This window comes from Xenopus laevis, chromosome 7L (genome assembly GCF_017654675.1).
Source record: "Xenopus laevis strain J_2021 chromosome 7L, Xenopus_laevis_v10.1, whole genome shotgun sequence".
NCBI lineage: Eukaryota > Metazoa > Chordata > Amphibia > Anura > Pipidae > Xenopus > Xenopus laevis.
Window position 1 is genome coordinate 58,011,459 of NC_054383.1, and position 16,145 is coordinate 58,027,603.

Below are 16,145 nucleotides of genomic sequence, written 5' to 3' on the forward strand. Positions count from 1 at the left end.
TGGGGCAATATGGTGGCTGCTGGCACATGTACACAGATATGTTCAAAAAGGGTGAAAGGTGCGCTAAAATAAAACGAAAAATCCTATAGGAAGAGAAAACAAAGGCTCTATGGTGTAATAACCTTTATCTGCTAATTTACGTAGGATCTACTCACACTTGGGAAATGTTTATTCAAGTCGCAAATAGGAAGGCGAGACTCGTCTATTAACAGTCAGTCCTGTGCCTGTTGGGTGAAAATGCAGATAGTGCAGTATTGTCACGTATCAGGTAGAAGTTTAGCAGATATTGCGCTTATCCAGTGCCGATGTAGCGATGGCATACAAGTATGTATCAGTGCGATCGCTGTCAGTAAAGGTTCCTTTGTTCTAAGCCGTTTTTTTTTAAAGCGGTTTCATTTGCGCATCTGGTTGCGCTGACAGGAATGCGGCTTTTCTTTCAGGTCGCCGTCCGTAGTTTCAGCGAGCTCTATAATGTCGGCGTTCTTTCCCTCGTGGGATTGTGTGTAGGCACGATTCTGCGATGTCCTCAGTTTCTCCACAGGGTTGCTTCACTCATAGGACACTTAGAAAGGAATATTCAGGGCACGTATTTGCCTTTATAGAAAATCAATTTATTCAAATAGAAAACTTTTGTTACAGAGTTAAAGGCCCAACGCGTTTCGTATCAATTGATACTTCCTCAGGGGCTAATTTCCCATACTGCTTCACAGAAGGTTTTATCTCCTTTGTGGGTGGTTCTTTCAATTAAAAATGGTAATCACATTTGTTTAGTTAACTTATACATTATGTTAAAATATAAATAATCCATCATTTAAAAGACATTCAGTCATTTAAAAAACATTTAATATCAATGTCAATATTAAGGGGCCGATTCACTAAGGGTCGAATATCGAGGGTTAATTAACCCTCGATATTCAATTAGGAATTAAAATCCTTCGACTTCGAATATCGAACGATAAAATCCTTCGATCGAACGATAAAATCCTTTGAAGGATTTTAATCCAACGATCGAAGGAACATCCTTCGATCAAAAAAAGTTAGGCAAGCCTATGGGGACCTTCCCAACATTGACTTCGGTAGCTTTTAGATGGCGAACTAGGGGGTCGAAGTTTTTTTTAAAGAGACAGTACTTCGACTATCGAATGGTCGAATAGTCGAACGATTTTTACTAGGAATCCTTCGATTCAAAGTCGTAGTCGAAGGTCGAAGTAGCCGATTCGATGGTCGAAGTAGCCCAAAAAAAAATTCGAAGTTTTTTTACTTCGAATCCTTCTCTCGAAGTTAGTGAATCGGCCCCTAAAACTTGATAAAGGGCCAATGCCCGAAACATGTTGTGGAGCACTTTTCCCCAATAAAAGCACTTTGCAGTCATAGCTACTGCCTTGGATTTGTCCTGCTTTCTACTATAATACTGACTGTATCAATTTGGGTGTGGACACAGGACACCTTGCAGGAGAATCCACCTACATATACTAAAGGTGAGCTACAGCCTATTTATAATTGATTTACCAGATTCACTGTGTGTGGTAATCCCTTTATGTATGTTATTTACATGTTCTCTTATTCTAGTTTTTAAATTTCTAGTAGTTCTCCCTATATATTGTAACTTGCAGGGACATTGTAACAAATATATAACATTTTTACTGTTACAAGTAATTATATTTTTTATATCAAATTCTTCATTTGTCACGTTAGACTTAAATTTAAACAATTTTCTTTCATTATTTTTGCAGGTTTTACATGCTTTACAATTTGAACATGAATAAAATCCATTTTTTCCAGTATTAAGGAATGTATTATTTTTCCCTTCATTAAAGGGTAAACAACTTGGTACCAACATTTGTTTTATAGTTTGTGGTCTCCTGTATATTACCTTGGGTTTTTCAGTTAAATATCCAGATAAATCTTTATCGTTTTTTAAAATATGCCAGTGTTTCTTTATTATTTGTTCCAGTGTTTTATTTGAATTATTATACGTAGTAATAAATGGAATAAAATTATCTTGTGTAGTTTCTCGTTTCTTGTTGTTCTGTTTTAACATTTCGTTTTGATCTTTCGTGTCACATATCATCTTGGCTTTATCTACAATTTCTCTTCTGTATCCTTTTTCTTTAAATTGATTGTATAATATGTTGCATTCTTATTCATAATCACTTGTTTTACTACAGTTTCTTTTAACCCTATTAAACTGGCTGAGGGGGATGTTTTCCAACCATTTTCTATGATGACAACTAGTATTAAAGGACCAGTAACATAAAAAAATTTTTTTTCAAAATTTGTTAGTATAGAACGAAAAATCAACACCAAGGCAAATAAAACTTTTAGATTGCAAAGCCTTTATTTAGAGATAACTTACCAAAACTCCACTTCCTGTCCTCTTCTAAAACGGCGAAAGGGCGACCATCCATGCAGCGATGTTTAACTTCTCCTCCCTGGCTATTCTCTCTGCAGCGCTTCCCCTATTCCCAGCAGTCGGACTTTAAATCCAGCCTTTCCTCGTCCGGCGAGGAAGAATAAGAGGAGGAGGAGGGCAGCCTCTGCCTCTCCAGCGGCAAGTGTTGTCTGCAGGCGCACCGATCTGCTGAAGAATATCCCCAGGACTACAGTGCACAAGCGCATGGACAAACCCCTTGTTCCCGTGATGTTCCCACCTGACTGCGCCTGGGGCTGGCAGTCCCTGCTGCTGCAGGAGAAGGCGGCGATTTTAGATTCCAGTAGCGCCGAACCACTTGCTATCCGTCGATGCGCTACGATTGCGGCTACGAGCTGGTAGCACTCCCGGCTCAAAGGCGGAGCGGAATGCCACGGTTTGCAGGAGCTGTGCACTTGGAGAGTGCACTTGTTAGTATAGAACGAAAAATCAACACCAAGGCAAATAAAACTTTTAGATTGCAAAGCCTTTATTAAGAGATAACTTACCAAAACTCCACTTCCTGTCCTCTTCTAAAACGGTGAAAGGGCGACGATCCATGCAGCGGTGTTCAACTTCTCCTCCCTGGCTATTTTCTCTGCAGCGCTTCCCCTATTCCCAGCAGTCGGACGTTGAATCCAGCCTTTCCTTGTCCGGCGAGGAAGAAGAAGAGGAGGAGGGCAGCCTCTGCCTCTCCAGCGGCAAGTGTTGTCTGCAGGCGCACCGATCTGCTGAAAAATATCCCCAAGCGCATGGATCAGTGCGACGTGGAGGAGCTGCGCAAACACAAGGCTTTCCACGCGGCCAAGTGCACAGCTCCTGCAAACCGTGGCATTCCGCTCCGCCTTTGAGCATCGACGGATAGCAAGTGGTTCGGCGCTACTGGAATCTAAAATCGCCGCCTTCTCCTGCAGCAGCAGGGACTGCCAGCCCCAGGCGCACTCAGGTGGGAACATCACGAGAACAAGGGGTTTGTCCATGCGCTTGTGCACTGTAGTCCTGGGGATATTCTTCAGCAGATCGGTACGCCTGCAGACAACACTTGCCGCTGGAGAGGCAGAAGCTGCCCTCCTCTTCTTCTTCCTCGCCGGACAAGGAAAGGCTGGAGTCAAAGTCCGACTGCTGGGAATAGGAGAAGCGCTGCAGAGCGGACCTCTGCCTCCTTCACATACTGTCACTAGAATAGCCAGGGAGGAGACGTTGAACACCGCTGCATGGATGGTCGCCCTTTCGCCGTTTTAGAAGAGAACAGGAATTGGAGTTTTGGTAAGTTATCTCTTAATAAAGGCTTTGCAATTTAAAAGTTTTATTTGCCTTGATGTTTATTTTTCGTTCTATACTAACGAATTTTGAAAAAAATTTTTTTAATGTTACTGGTCCTTTAAGGATAAAACCATTACAGTCGGTAGGTTTACGGTATAGACTAGTCACAAAACTGCAGTTGTCTATTGATATTGTTAGATCGAGAAAATTTACACTTTGTGTGCTGTAATCGCTAATAAACTTTAAATTAAATTCATTAAGATTTATATTATTAAGGAATGTTTTTAGAGACTGTTCTGGACCTTTCCAGATAAATAGGCAATTGTCTATGTAGCGTTTCCACGCTATTAATCCAATATTCTGATTCAATAAAGGAGTAATATTCAATTTTTGCCAATATCCCATGAATAAATTTGCATAACTAGGAGCAAATCTAGTTCCCATCGCTGTCCCCTTGATTTGTAAAAAATAGTTCACTTCAAACCAGAAATTATTTTTATTCAGAATGAAATTGATTCCTTTGAGTAAAAATAATTTTTGTTCACTTTTGATAGTCAAATCCTCTTCTAAATAATGTCGTACTGCTTTTAGTCCTTGGTTATGGTCTATAACGGTATACAGAGAAGTCACATCACAGGTTCCTATAATATACTCCTCCATACATTGTGTATTATTTATAAAATCGATCGTTTGAACGGTATCCCTAAGATATGAAGGCAATTTTGTCACATACTTTTGTAGAAAGAAGTCTATATATTCAGATAGATTCGATGTTAGAGAACCACATCCAGGGTAAGCGCAATATCTGCTAATCTTCTACCTGATATGTGACGATACTGCACTATCCGCATTTTCACCCAACAGGACTGACTGTTAATAGACAAGTCTCACCTTCCTATTTGCGACTTGAATAAACATTTCCCAAGTGTGAGTAGATCCTACGTAAATTAGCAGATCTCTGTATAAAGGTTATTACACCATAGAGCCTTTGTTTTCTCTTCCTATAGGAACTTTCGTTTTATTTTAGCGCACCTTTCACCCTTTTTGAACATATCGACATGTGGACAAGTGGATCCATTTACTGAACATAGGTGCAGCTTGTAATTTTGTATCATCCTTGGATTGAGCGCAGATTTAACCTATTGTTTTTTGTTACATGTACACAGATGTTTGAGGGCAATATGATGGGGTTTTGGCTACTGCTGTAACATATACAAATTGGGGCAATATGATGGATTCTTTTCGTTGCCGTTGGCATATGTACAGATTGGGGGTAAAAATATGATGGATGTTTTGGTTTATGCTGGCACAGGTACAGATTAGGGCCTGGGGGCAATCTGAGGGATTGACTGCCATTGGCATAGGTACAAATGCAGGCAATATGATAGGTGCTGGCACAGGTACAGGGGGCGATATGACTGGTAAGGTGGGAAATGGTAATGCAGGACTGGGTGGGGGGGCACTGATTGAAGCCCTTGTCTAGGGTGCAAAAATACCTTGGCCTGGCCCTGCCTCCCTGTGTGTGCCATTCTCTGCTTGCCCAGTGTTGCTTGTGTGTGCCATTCTCTGCTTGCCCAGTGCTGCTTGGGTGTGCCATTCTCTGCTTGCCCAGTGCTGCTTGTGTATGCCATTCTTTGCTTGCCCAGTGTTGCTTGTGTGTGCCATTCTCTGCTTGCCCAGTGCTGCTTGTGTGTGCCATTCTCTGCTTGTCCAGTGCTGCTTGGGTGTGCCATTCTCTGCTTGCCCAGTGCTGCTTGTGTGTGCCATTCTCTGCTTGCCCAGTGCTGCCTGTGTGTGCCATTCTCTGCTTGCCCAGTGCTGCTTGTGTGTGCCATTCTCTGATTTCCCTATGCTACCTGTGGAATGTAAGCCTGTTAGGGGTTTGTTCTTGGGGTTATTAGCATTTGGAAATTGTTATTAAGGGCCCCTAAGGTGTTTAATTATGTGTTGGGGGTTGCTGTATTATCTACAGGGGAGGATGAGGCATATGGATTTAAGGGTATGTTTTTAACATGACTTAAATTTTTCACATATGAGTGATGAGGTATTTCCCTGCAGTGAGCACCAACCATTTTTTGGTGTGCTACCACCGTTAATGTGGATATGACCTTAAAAGTCCTTGTGGTAATATGGGTGTGGTTTACAGTGGGTGTGGTTTAAAAGGGGGAGTGGCCAACACTGACTTCCATTATCGGCCCTCCTCCACATAGGCCAGTAAAATTTTGGCCCCCGGTACCACAGCACTGACATAGTGTATTTACTTTAAAAGTAAATTATTTTTAGTGATGATTGGTGTCCTTTAAGAAACAAAATTCTTTAATCCTTTATGGAGTGATGAGGGCTATTGAAATGATTTCCTATTGGTGTTTCCAGTTTTTTATTGGTTATAGTGAATCGGCGGTGTGTATTTCTCTTTTTCAGACTTTTCCCAGTCTCTCCTATATATAGTCCTCCTGTCAGGATGTGTGAGCAGGTTTTGCATTGTTTTTTGCCACAGGGATATGTTCCATTTTGGTGGGATGCAATAAGGCACTTCTTGTTATTAGTGACTTTAGGTTGGGAGGCTGTCAGAATGCTAGGAGTGGTGGGTCTGGGAATATGCTTTTGAGTCTCTCGTCCTTATAAAATGTACCTTGTAGATCTCTGGCTATTTTTCTGAGGGTCCTTAGTGGTGGATTGTATGTGACCACTAAGGGAACCCGATTTATTTAAAGTTTTTGTTTATATTGTAGAAGGTGACTTCTGGGAATCCTGGTAGCTGCATGAATGTATTGATCTACAATCATGGGGTTGTAGCCCTTGTTGATGAAGTCTGCTTTGAGTGCTTTGAGATGGTGGTTCCTTTTAGCGGTGTCCGAATATATACAATTGTATTGTAAAGCCTGGCTGTAGATTATTGAGTGTTTAGTGTGGTCAGGATGAAAGCTGTCATACATTAGATATGATGGTTTGTCCATTGGCTTTATGAATATGTTGGTTTGAATAGTATTTTCCCTGTCAGAATGTATACTTTCTGAAAATATGTGGTTTTCTAGGGTCTCCATACTGTTAAGGGGTCTTATGGCCAAGGCAATGTTTTTTAAAAAAATGTTCTTTGGCTATGGCCAAAGAACATTTTTTTTAAAAAACATTGCCTATAGCTCAAGAATTCTGGAAAATGGTAGCTCTCTGAGGTTCTGAATTGTACTATACAAGCAACACCACACACATTCCTATTAGGAATGAAGATCAAAACCATACATTCTAAACCATCTTGCAAATTAGCTACCCATATTCTCACTGCAGCAAGATCTCTATTAGCAGCAAATTGGAAACAACCCAATATCCCGGGACGGCATTAATGTCAAAAGTAAACTGGATCAGAGCAATGGAATCTATCAGAAATAGGCTTCAAGATAGAAGTTACGAGGGGGAGCTGGAGTGGCATCCGTGGGTCCAGCACCTGGATAACTTACAGACTAGAGGTACCACTTGTTGAACGCAAAATGAACACAAAATCTCTCAACCCACTTTTCTTTTAGCTAAAACCTGACACCCCTTTAATTATTTACTTATCTATTTACTTATCTATTCCTTTTTTTTCATTTCTTTTTCTCTCTTTCTTATTTCCCGGTAGGGATGTAGCGAACTGTTCGCCGGCGAACTAGTTCGCGCGAACTTCGACTGTTCGCGTCCGCCGAATGTTCGCGAACGTCGCGCGACGTTCGCCAATATGTGTTCGCGTTCGATTCGAACAAAAATCGTTTGACCATTCGACCATTCGATTCCTTCGACCGCTAAAATCGAAGGATTTTCGTTCGAATCGAACGATCAAAGCCATTCGATTGAATGAAATCATTCGATCGAATGGTTTCGATCGTTCGATTCGAACGAAAATCCTTCGATCGAACGATTAAAATCCTTCGATCGTTCGAATCGAACGATTTTGCGGATGTTCGAAGTTCGCGAACTGTTCGGCAATTGTCTATGTAGCGTTTCCACGCTATTAATCCAATGTCGTGCCCAGTGCTGCTTGTGTGTGCCATTCTCTGCTTGCCCAGTGCTGCCTGTGTGTGCCATTCTCTGCTTGCCCAGTGCTGCTTGTGTGTGCCATTCTCTGATTTCCCTATGCTACCTGTGGAATGTAAGCCTGTTAGGGGTTTGTTCTTGGGGTTATTAGCATTTGGAAATTGTTATTAAGGGCCCCTAAGGTGTTTAATTATGTGTTGGGGGTTGCTGTATTATCTACAGGGGAGGATGAGGCATATGGATTTAAGGGTATGTTTTTAACATGACTTAAATTTTTCACATATGAGTGATGAGGTATTTCCCTGCAGTGAGCACCAACCATTTTTTGGTGTGCTACCACCGTTAATGTGGATATGACCTTAAAAGTCCTTGTGGTAATATGGGTGTGGTTTACAGTGGGTGTGGTTTAAAAGGGGGAGTGGCCAACACTGACTTCCATTATCGGCCCTCCTCCACATAGGCCAGTAAAATTTTGGCCCCCGGTACCACAGCACTGACATAGTGTATTTACTTTAAAAGTAAATTATTTTTAGTGATGATTGGTGTCCTTTAAGAAACAAAATTCTTTAATCCTTTATGGAGTGATGAGGGCTATTGAAATGATTTCCTATTGGTGTTTCCAGTTTTTTATTGGTTATAGTGAATCGGCGGTGTGTATTTCTCTTTTTCAGACTTTTCCCAGTCTCTCCTATATATAGTCCTCCTGTCAGGATGTGTGAGCAGGTTTTGCATTGTTTTTTGCCACAGGGATATGTTCCATTTTGGTGGGATGCAATAAGGCACTTCTTGTTATTAGTGACTTTAGGTTGGGAGGCTGTCAGAATGCTAGGAGTGGTGGGTCTGGGAATATGCTTTTGAGTCTCTCGTCCTTATAAAATGTACCTTGTAGATCTCTGGCTATTTTTCTGAGGGTCCTTAGTGGTGGATTGTATGTGACCACTAAGGGAACCCGATTTATTTAAAGTTTTTGTTTATATTGTAGAAGGTGACTTCTGGGAATCCTGGTAGCTGCATGAATGTATTGATCTACAATCATGGGGTTGTAGCCCTTGTTGATGAAGTCTGCTTTGAGTGCTTTGAGATGGTGGTTCCTTTTAGCGGTGTCCGAATATATACAATTGTATTGTAAAGCCTGGCTGTAGATTATTGAGTGTTTAGTGTGGTCAGGATGAAAGCTGTCATACATTAGATATGATGGTTTGTCCATTGGCTTTATGAATATGTTGGTTTGAATAGTATTTTCCCTGTCAGAATGTATACTTTCTGAAAATATGTGGTTTTCTAGGGTCTCCATACTGTTAAGGGGTCTTATGGCCAAGGCAATGTTTTTTAAAAAAATGTTCTTTGGCTATGGCCAAAGAACATTTTTTTTAAAAAACATTGCCTATAGCTCAAGAATTCTGGAAAATGGTAGCTCTCTGAGGTTCTGAATTGTACTATACAAGCAACACCACACACATTCCTATTAGGAATGAAGATCAAAACCATACATTCTAAACCATCTTGCAAATTAGCTACCCATATTCTCACTGCAGCAAGATCTCTATTAGCAGCAAATTGGAAACAACCCAATATCCCGGGACGGCATTAATGTCAAAAGTAAACTGGATCAGAGCAATGGAATCTATCAGAAATAGGCTTCAAGATAGAAGTTACGAGGGGGAGCTGGAGTGGCATCCGTGGGTCCAGCACCTGGATAACTTACAGACTAGAGGTACCACTTGTTGAACGCAAAATGAACACAAAATCTCTCAACCCACTTTTCTTTTAGCTAAAACCTGACACCCCTTTAATTATTTACTTATCTATTTACTTATCTATTCCTTTTTTTTCATTTCTTTTTCTCTCTTTCTTATTTCCCGGTAGGGATGTAGCGAACTGTTCGCCGGCGAACTAGTTCGCGCGAACTTCGACTGTTCGCGTCCGCCGAATGTTCGCGAACGTCGCGCGACGTTCGCCAATATGTGTTCGCGTTCGATTCGAACAAAAATCGTTTGACCATTCGACCATTCGATTCCTTCGACCGCTAAAATCGAAGGATTTTCGTTCGAATCGAACGATCAAAGCCATTCGATTGAATGAAATCATTCGATCGAATGGTTTCGATCGTTCGATTCGAACGAAAATCCTTCGATCGAACGATTAAAATCCTTCGATCGTTCGAATCGAACGATTTTGCGGATGTTCGAAGTTCTCGAACTGTTCGCGAACTGTTCGCATTTTTGCCGGTGTTCGCGAACGGCGTTCGCGAACACATAAACGGCAGTTCGCTACATCCCTATTTCCCGGTCTCATCTTTCATTTTTTTCTAGCTTCCCCTCTCTTTCCTTAATCTTCCCCCCCTTACAAATGACCTAGAAATATTAGGACAAGAAGAAACTCACACTATCATAGACGGATAATACTGTGTATACAATATGTCATAACACTGAATGATGATGCAATCAGAATACAGTTGTATATGTTATATCTAACAAGCTAATTTCTTGTACCACTTGCTGACAATATTCTTTTCTATGACTGTATGCAATTGAAAACAAATAAAAACTTTAAATACTCATTGTTATGGAAATTGTATATGTGACTAAGTCTGCAATTCGATTACTACCTTGTATCGTGCGATAGTCCATGAATGCTACTCTCAGGATATGTATGCATGTAACTCTTCTATATCAGTCTTGTTGTTTATTATGTGTATTTTGTCTTTTAAAAACGAAAAATAAAGAATATATAAAAAAAAAAAAAACTTTAAATAAAAAAATAAAAAAATGTTCTTTGGGGACCCAATTTTTTTTTACTTGTAAGGGGGGCCCTAGTACCAATATTTTTTCAAAAAATATTCTTTGGGGCCCCAATTTTTTCAACTTGTAAGGGGGCCCTGGCACCAATGTTTTTTTTAACTTATAGGGGGACCCTGGTCCCCAATAGCTTTTTATAACTTGTGTGTGTGGGGGTTAACTTTTTTTCAATGCTGATGTCTGTGTGGTCTTTTAACTGGGATGTGGAGTGGGCAGGATCTTGGATGAGGCTTGGTGGCCGGGATGGGCGGTGACCTGGAAAATTTTGTTGTAAGGGGTCCAATGATTTCTAATGGTAGCCCTGCTTATGGCACATAGTACACATACCAGGTGCTTGTATTGTGGCGGCCAGGAAAATTTATATACACTATTGTCATTTGGGTGCCTCTGTACTCCACATAGTTTGGTAAATCTATGCATATTGGGCATCAAAGTGTTCAGTAGACCCCTGTTATTCATATTTGGGATGTTTTATGCTGATACGTTATGAAATGTGGCAGTTTGCAGTAGAAACACATATTTACCCATATTGGATATACCCATATTGGGGCATGTAATGGGGTAAAAATCAAGCTTTGTGTCAATTTTCAGAAATTTGATAAAAACCACTAGGTTTAGCATAGCTTTACAGTTTGGCAGCTTGCAGTAGAAACACATATTTACGCGTATTGGATTTATCAGAATGTGTACTTTCTAAAAATATATGGTTTTCTAGGGTCTCCATACTGTCATTTGGGTGCCTCTGTACGCCACACAGTTTGGTAAAGCTATGCATCTTGTGCATAAAACTGTTCAGTGGACCCCTGGCATTCAAATTTAGGATGCGTTCTCTTGGTAGCTAATACAATGTGAGAGATAAGATGCTAGTGGAAGATTTCAGCCGATTTTCAGCTATTTTATAAAAACTGACAATTTTGGGAAAACATTGCGACTCAGTAGTTTGGAGTAGGAATACATGGTTACCCACTTTGGATTAGTCTGAATGTGTACTTTCCAAAAATATGTGGTTTTGGGGGTCAACGTATTTTTGTATTTTTAATGTTTTACCCCACAAAAACTGTAGTAAATGTGTTGTTTTTTTTTTCAATGATCTCCAGGACAATTTGTATGCGGTAACTTAATTTTGGGGTCTCTAAATACCAGATACTTTGGTAATCCTATGCACAATTTGCATTAAACTGTTCAGTGGACCCTTGGCATTCATATTTAGGATGTTTTTTTTATTGGTACCTTATGCTATGAGGGAGATAAGATGGTAAAAGTGAAAGCTTTGAGGCGATTTTCAGCTATTTCATCAAAACTGACAATTTTGGGAAAGCATTGCTCAGTAGTTTGGAGCAGAAAGGAATGAGTACCCCTTTTAGATTCCCCCTTTTAGATTCGGTAGAATATGTACTTTCCAAAAATATATGGTTTTGGGAGGTCAACATATATTTCTGTGTTTTTCCCACAAAAAATGCAGTCAATGTGTTGATGTTTATTAGCTGAAGTTACCCACAGGACTATTTGCATGCGCTAACTCCATTCAAATACTTTGGTAATCCATGCACAATGGGCATCAAACTGTTTGGAGGACCTCTGTCAATCATATTTAGGGTGCTTTTTTTGGTATGCGATGATACATGGATGATGCGATGCTTTGAGTCAATTTTCAGGTATTTCACCAAAACCACCAAGTTTGGGAAAGCCTTGTTTGAAACAGAAAGGCATGGATACCCATTTTAGTTTCGGTAGAATGTGTACTTTCCAAAAATATATGGTTTTGGGGGGTAAACATAAATGCAGTCAATGTGTTGATTTTTCAGTAGCTGAAGTAAAGTCCTGGACAATTTTTATGTTGGTGTCTCTAAATGCCAGATACTTTGGTAAACCTATGCACAATGGGCATCAAACTGTTAAGTGGACTCCTGGCAATCATATTCAGGGTGCTTTTTCTTGGTACCTAATACAGTGTGGGATATGCGGAGCAGCAAAATAAAACCCTTGAATTGATTTTTCAGAATTTTGATAAATTTTGATAAAAACCGCTATGTTCACACAAGCTTTGATGTTTGTTAGTTTGAATTAGAGAGCCATGGTTAGCCATTTTGGAATCAGCAGAATGTGTACTTTTCAAAAATATATAGTTTTCTGGGGTAAAACTACTGTTTCAGGTTTTTTTAGCCTTGAAATCTAAAGTATGCCGTTTTCTGACTTCGTGCTTTCAAAATTCGGTAATATACTGCTGGGAGTTTTTGCTGTACAGAAGTCCTAAATCTCCCTAAAACTATACATATCTGGTATTGGCACGTTCGAGAGACATTAGGCTTTCCAAATCAGTATGACTTCAGAGATAAATTTCAAATTCCGGATAAGTAAAAAATATATTATTTTCAATTGTTACATTGGTTAAAAAAAAAGAACCAAACTGATTTCATAGCTACTGATTCCCACCTCTTATATGCCATCTCCCACTATTGTCTTAGATCTTCTCAAAATAACATCAGAAGGATTCAGTCTTTAATATGGAATGATTTCAAAGTTAAATCCCATCCGATGGAATTGATAGCAAATAAATGGTCAATTTATCTACAAATGGAAATCTCCCCGGAAATGATAATCAACTCTATAAAATGTTTTGATAAATTTATCAATTCAGAAATATGGATGGATCAAAATTTTAGACTCATTCATTTAGCTAATTGATTAAAGGATTTAACTTCAGCTCAAAAAAAAAAATCTTACATAAATGCCTAAATGCAGTATTCTTTTATCCAATAAAATCCATCTGTTATGGGATTGTTCTCATATCAAAAACTTTTGGCTAGATGTTGAATGTCATCTGAATACGAATCTTTGTTCTAAATATAAACGAACCCCAAAAAGTCCCCTATTAAATCTTTCAGATGACTCAATCAAATCATCCCACCACATTCTTCAACCTAAATTTGGGAATATTCGCGGCATTACACACATTTAATATTAATTGCAGCTAAGAGAGGCATCCTCAAAATTTGAATCAAACCAAATCCTTCTGAGATAATGAATGTTGAAATATCTATGTACTTATGAAGCTATTGCTTTTAAATTTGACAGCGTGAGAAATCGTATGAATTTCTTGTCAAAATGGAAAATCTTCATAAGTAGGTAATTTTCCTCTGATTTTTTGATATATTTTGTTTTTAAAATGTATATTTTGTTAGAATGCTTGTATCAATTCTTGCATTGCTTTGCAAGCACTTTCTGTTGTTATTGTAATGTAAATGTTATTTTTGTAACTATCTATTCATGAAAAAAAAAGATTTTAGGAATTCATAATTCTCAACAGCTGGAGAAGTGAAGTTGACATGCTCACTTTAAATCATTTTCTTTTAATGACACCATATATTATTACCAGATAACTAGTGTCTGAATTTATTTTTAACTAGTCATTTGATTTGCATGTCATTACACTTTGCTACAACTTTCTAAACCTCAGAATGTTAATTATCCTGCTGTGACTAGTGTTTACTTATATTTCCTAAGCCAATTAACCCATTAAACTCTAGATCATAACTCAGCTCCACTACATTTGGATTTCATTGTTTGCAGCATGAGCACTATCTCCTAATAGTGACAATATATTTCTACTCTTTGCTTCTTAAGTAAAGTAAAAATTGGATTTTATTTTTTTGCCTTTACATACCCTTTAAGCCTTCTTGAGTTTAACATTTATTTTCTTAGTTTTCATCTACATGCACCGAATCACTGAATTGCTGAACTATGACGGTTTATGATTGAACTTTCAACTGGTATGTGATCTGCTACAAGGGCCATTATTAAACCTTATCATTGATCTCAAACTGTGGTTGAAATAGTTAAAAGTTTTGGTTCAAACAGTTGTCAATGAACCTAAATCTAGAGCTTTTCTTCCAGGTTTATGAGAGTTGTTACTTATCAACAGCAAGAACTATGAAGAAGGTGTAAATGTGAAAATAAAAAGGTGAAACAGTCACCATAAGGTATTAAATTTTACAAGCCATGTTAAAGGAAAACTATACCCCCAAAATGAACACTTAAGCAACAGATAGTATACATCATATTAAGTGGCATATTAAAGAATCTTACCAAATTGGTCTATATATTTAAGTAAATCTTGCTCTTTTACATCTCTTGCATTGAGCCAGCATTTTGTGATGGTCTGTGTGCTGCCTCAGAGATCACCTGACCAGAAATACTACAACTGTAACTGTAACAGGAAGAAGTGTTGAAGCAAAAGACAGAACTTTGTATGTTAACTGGCTCATGTGACCTAACAAGTATGGTTTGTTGGTATGTTTGTGTGCACAGGTTATCATACAATCCCAGGGGGCGACCCTTATTTTTTAAAATGGCAATTTTCTATTTATGATTACCCAATGGCACATACTACTAGAAATGCATATTATTATGAAAATTGTTTTATTTACATGAAGCAGGGTTGTACATATTAGCTGTTTTATGCAACATCTTTTTATAGAGACCTACATTGTTAGGGGGTATAGTTTTCCTTTAACTTTATTGATTAGAACATAGTGTGTATGGATGCTGGGTTTTCATTTGGAGGGGTTGAACTTGATGGACTTTGTCTTTTTTCAACCCAATTTAACTATGTAACTATGTAACATTTTAAAGTCACCATTGCAAAAATACTAGTTTTGCTTGTGGGTTTACCTAAACATTACTCACCTTGACCCACACACCCCTGATATATGGGGCAGGTCAGGGTTATTCTCCTTCTAATAAGTAGCTGAGGCATACATACTTTATTTTACATCGGTTTTCAGAAAAAGGCTGCAACTTCTGACACACCAAACAGTTATGTGTTATGAGTTATGACAGGGAGAGGGAGATTTGTATTCTAATAGCTGACAGAGCAGCATTAAGTGACAGAGACATTCATTGATTTAAATAAAAGACTGGAATATGAATAGTAGTGGGCCTGAATAAAGGATGAATAACAATACATTGGTAGCCTTACAGAACATTTGTTTTTAGATGGGGTCAGTGACCCCCATTTTAAAGCTGGAAAGAGTCAGAAGTAAAAGGCAAATAATTTTAAAACAATAAAAAATAAACAATGAAGAACAACTGAAAAGTTGCTTAGAACAGGCATACTAATATATCATACTAAAAGTTAACTTAAAGGTGAACCACCCCTTTAACATATCTCTAAAAACAAATAGGGCATTTCATAATGTGGTTTTGCAGTTTTAAGTGTATTCAACTTTAAAACATCAAAAAATTCTGAAATACTTACTTAAATGTTCCTTTTTGAGGGTTTTTTTGAATCAGGCTGCTGACTGGAATAAAGCAATTTAAAGCAAACAAATCATCTGAAAAGGATAAGTATTTATTAACTGCTATTTTATATTAAGGTTTATATTTAACTACTGTGGTTTTATTTTTTTAAGTTTTTTTTTCTGTCTTGGGTGCTAAACAGCAAAGTTTGGTGTGCTAGTGTGCTTACAGCAAGTTTGTCACAACCTGCTTTACTTTGCAGTTTTCCCTCCGTTTGAGGGGGTGGGGGTTTGATTAGTTGCACCTGAACAGACTGTATAAATAGAACCCCTGGCACTCCAGTGAGTCTGTTTGAATCAGGCTGCTGACTGGAATAAAGCAACTTAAAGCAAACAAATCATCTGAAAAGGATATGTATTTATTAACTG